The sequence below is a fragment of the Marmota monax genome, unplaced genomic scaffold, assembly GCF_021218885.2.
Source record: "Marmota monax isolate L192 unplaced genomic scaffold, Marmota_monax_Labrador192_F-V1.1 WCK01_AAM20220418_F8-fsc00033, whole genome shotgun sequence".
In the NCBI taxonomy this organism is placed as follows: domain Eukaryota; kingdom Metazoa; phylum Chordata; class Mammalia; order Rodentia; family Sciuridae; genus Marmota; species Marmota monax.
In genome coordinates, this window is record NW_026694282.1 from 14,639,080 (window position 1) to 14,643,948 (window position 4,869).

Consider the following 4,869-nt stretch of genomic DNA (forward strand, 5'->3'; position numbering starts at 1 on the left):
GATGGTATGGATTTGGATTACCAATGCAAACTCAGACCCTGGAATCCAAGAGTCTTCAAATGTCCATGCATGTCTCTTTATTTGCATATACAGTTATCTGAGTAAATGGTGATAGGTCACTATTTGAAGAAAATAGTGGGGAAATCATTACTGTATAGTTTCTTTAGTGGACTTCTCAAGAAATTATACACATTTTCCTTTCTTTTCTTTTTTTTTTCTTTTTGGTGCTGAGGATTGAACCCAGGGCCTTGTGCTTGTGAGACAAACACTCTACCAACTGAGCTACACTCATTTCTATCAATGAGTTCTTCATGCAAAAACAAGTTCAGTCTAAAATTGGACCAACAGTCATGATTTTTACTGGGATGACTTCCATTAGATACTCAATCATCCATTTTTATTTCCTCTGATGGTAAAAATTATCATTTATTTGTGCCTAGGCAAATGGCTGTCTTTTAATCAGATCAGTAACTCTTCACATGTCAGACACCCCTGGCTACCTCTCCAGATTCTCATGTCATTACAATAATTGAAATACATTTTTTTTCCTGATGCTTGAGAAACATCATCTGGTCTCTTCTTTTTTCAGGGTCATATAATCTACATCGACATTGTGAGACAGGTTCTATAATAACCTCCCCATCATTAACCCTAGTTGGGAGAGGAGGTTACCACTAAAATTTAATGATGCTGATTCTGTTGCCATAATGTTCCTTATAGCCTTGGTATGTGGTGGGTCCTTTGGACTTTCATCTGGAAAACAAGAATCTGTAGGATTTGGTGGAGTATGTACTGTATATCCATTTCCATATTTTCACTTTTAAAATCTCTTCTTTCAGTTTTTGCCATGGATTTCTGTCCTTTCAACTTTCTTCATTATGGTCTGTCCCACTGTGTGCTTCTAAGTATAATCCTACTAGCAAGTTTGCAATATCTTCCTGACTCCTCACCAGGAGGTTCAGTCTAGTGCTTTCCTGGTGCACTTCCATATCAACGCATTCTCCCAGAGTCAAGAACATGTATTAATAACCTTTATGGAGCACCTTCAGAATACAGTCCTGTCTTTACTTCAGTGGCTTCTGCCAATTTATGCCAGCTAAGATCTTGCAACTATTTTGTTATATAGTCCACTTTCTTACATATCAAGTATAGCAATACCCCAGGAATGTTACATTCTAACTTATAACAGTTATTATCAGAATGGTGAAAAAGAGAGGTGAAAGGCCACATCCTGAAAAGTGATGAATTATTTTTAATAAAGGGGAGGTGTGTGTGCATATAATTGTGAGTGTGCATGTGTGTGTGTGTGTGTGTGTTATTTGTGTGTGTACGTAGTGAGGACACAATGCACTTCTTCAGGAACAGAAGATTGAAAGGTGGTAGAGAATTCAAAATATATAGAGGGAAATCCATTTAGATATCATTAGTCCATTTAGGGGAATCCACCTAAATATCAAAATCTCAAATTTTCCCAATAAGCACCCTGAAAACAGACTTTTCTTGGATAGGTGTTTAGTTTTCTTTACAGTTCAGTCACTCAGACAACCAGATCATAGATAACAGTCCTTAATTTTCTCTGCTCTTTTCATTCAGGAGGTGAGATCATCTGGATTTCACACTTGTTTTTCAATTGTGTGTTACTTGCCCTTATTTGTTCTTTATATTTCTGTAGTGAATTCAACAATTTCTAGAAATAGTCATCCATTATTTGAACTCATTAATGAATCTCCTTCTGTTGATACTACCCAAATTTACTTGTTAAAATTTTAATAATTGGACTTCCACCTTGCATCAAGGATAAATTATGTTCCTCCCTAATGCCAGTGATGAGATACTCATCCAATAAGATGAATGGATGTGACTAACAAAAAATTCCATCTTATTGACCACTTTCCTGAGCTAATTATACATCTACTGTTTCAGTATGAGGGTCTTTGAAGTGCATACTGAGACAATATGGATAGCATACTATTAGCTGCTTATGAGGATGTGATATTTGAAACTGGGGTTTTTAGATACAAGAGAGTATAAATGGCACCCTGAAGCTCTCCTGTTAAGGGATATATATGGAAAAGGCACAAAAACCTCATTATAAATCTGGATTTTTTACAACTTATCTGTGTACGCGATTCCTGTGTACATGATCAAACACAAATCCCTATTATGTCAGTGTGAATCTAAAGGCTGGTCCTCCAAAAGCTCAAACTGACATATCAAAGGGTTTAACAAAAGAGATATTTAGGAGTGTTTGTAGCTATACCCTCACTATTCACAAATTTCTGTATAGGAAAGAGTAGTTGTATGGTGGATGCTGCCTTGATCAAGAATCTCTCTCAAAACCAAATATGAATGCTAATAATATCACACAAATTCTTTCATTTTTATTTATTATGACTTTACACATTTGTTTATAGGTGGTTTTGAGTCATTGATGTTACTGAGTTTTCTATTTGGAGCTACTCACAGATATGAAGAAGTGAAAAGGAAATCATTCATGCACTTTTTCTGGGATCAATAACCTCAATCTGACTGATTAGTGTCCTCAAATGCTATCACAGTTGATTGCAGAACCCTGAGAACAAAAGTGTAGGTGGTATAGGAAAGATTATTGTTCTCACTATGAACTCTGATTTTTTTTTTCCTCTCAGGTTACTGAAGGAAGATCCTAAAGGAAAATGTAGGTCAAGTGCTTTTATTCCCTGCAAATTTCATAAGAGCAATCACAAAATCACAGTGACTGGCCTGATTTTCAATGTTGGAAAGAGATGGGCAAAAGTAAAGAAAGCCATGGACAAGAATTTTTAAATAGTATTCTAAAATACAAAGTAGCACATGTCATTTTTTAAAAATTAGAAATATATTAGATTAATTTATCCTGATTTAACTTTGTCTTATTAGGCTTGGCTTTTCATATGACTACTTTTAGTTATTATCTTCATCATATTAACGTGATGAAGTAAGAAAAGGAAAAATTGAAATGTGTTCATAAGGCACCATGTTTAATGTGCTCTAATTCCCTAATTATCACACAACTCTTCACAAAACAATTGTTTCCTAAACATTTGTTTACAAGAGGCTGGATCTGCTTTCTTCATTAGTATAATTATTGAAAAGTCAGATCTACACTTTTGTTTATAAATATCATGTCAATTTGAAAACATAATTTATATAACCATTTGGAGTTATCTAAATTAACTTTTCTTGTATTTCAAGAAGAGTGTTATTTTAATTAGGACAGCATCAATTTAATTAATAATATAATTAAATATGTAATGAAACTTCCTACTGTATTAGAATTGGCTATGATGAATCTGCAATGCTAACGCACTGTGAAATATTTGAAGAGTGACTGCAATTAGGAAAGTAATGCAAAAATCAATGGAGCATTCTTGGGAAAATCACTCTTATTTCTTAGGGTCTCAGTTAACTCATTAGAAAAGATAGCATTTGTCTTGTCCAGAATTTCCAACTACAGGATTTAGTCGTAATAACATAGCACAAACAGTTATGAAATTAATCGTAATAAATTTGCTGCATAGTGGGGATGAAGGTTAGAAATATTATATGGTTCTCCCTTATCAGTATTTTTCTATTGCAATGACTAGTTCTTGAAGTGGGGACTTATGTCAACAGTGAAAACAACAAACAGAACCCAAGTCAAAATAAGGATAAGTGTCAATGTCAGTTTCTACCAAAGAATAAGAAATGTATGCGATTTTTGTGCCAGGGGAAGAAATTGTAGGGAAGGATAAAGGGGAAAAAAAACCAAACAAACAGAAATCCAGTGCCAATTGGCATGACACAGCATTTTAAGCTAACTGATACATTTTTTTTTGTAAAGAATAGAGACAATCTGATAAGCTTGGGACAGTTCCTTGCTTCTTGTATGTAGCTGATAATATTGTAATAAGGTTCAGCACTTACCTTTCCTTATTCCTACAGCTTGATAATTTTGATTTACTAGAGGAGAAAAAAAAAAGACAAGAAAGGAACCAAAGCAGGTTTAGAAAATTCCAAGTTAATTGACATTAAAATAATTGCTTCAGATTGGGATTTTCATACAAGTGTCTTTAAAAGTGCTTACAATAACTTACTGGTGTAACAGGAACTTGTAGGTTAAAACTGTATAAAGAGAACAGTGCAAGTATCTCCTAGAATATAGGAAGTGTTGTTGTTGTTGGTTTCTTTTTGGTATTGGGGGTAGAAAACTCAGGGGGCATTCAATCACTGAGCCACATCATTAGCCCTTTTTTGTATTTTATTTAGAGACAGAGTCTCACTGAGTTGCTTAGGGCCTTGCTAAGTTGCTGAGGCTGGCTTTGAACTAGTGATCCTCCTGCCTCAGCTTCCTAAGCTGCTGAGATTCCAAGCGTGTGCCACTGTACCCAGCAGTTAGTTGATTTTTGAAGTTTGGTTTTATATCAATAGAAAATCTAGATATCTATATCTGGATATACACATACACACATACATACATATACTTCTACTATAGTAGCCCCAAAGCAAAAAAAAAAAAAGTCTACTTCTTACTATGGTGGATTTATACACAAATATGACTTTTTTAAAAAAAAATGAACTAGTTTTTTTCTTATGATTTTTTTTAGTAGATGGACACAATACCCTTTATTGTATTTATTTTTATGTGGTGTTAAGGATTGAACCCAGTGACTCACAAATGATAATATGCGCTCTACCACTTGCAGTTTAAAAACTAGACAATATTAGTTTACCTTGAGTAGAAATTTGAGTTTTCTTTTTATACTAAAAAAATGCTAATGGGAGCTCCAGATCAAAGATTAAACTAGTTATTAAAAATGAATTTATATTTTCCCATAGCTAAGTTCTGGCACATGATTTTTGGCCTTATAA

The 4,869-nt window shown here is 34.1% G+C and overlaps 1 non-coding gene across 1 annotated transcript; it reads right to left on the reverse strand.

Annotated features, from left to right (window-relative positions):
- Window positions 1-219: 219 nt before the first annotated feature.
- On the reverse strand, window positions 220-291 carry Trnav-cac (transfer RNA valine (anticodon CAC)). The gene has a single exon. It is a non-coding gene; the product is annotated as a tRNA-Val (tRNA).
- Between the last annotated feature and the right edge of the window lie 4,578 nt (window positions 292-4,869).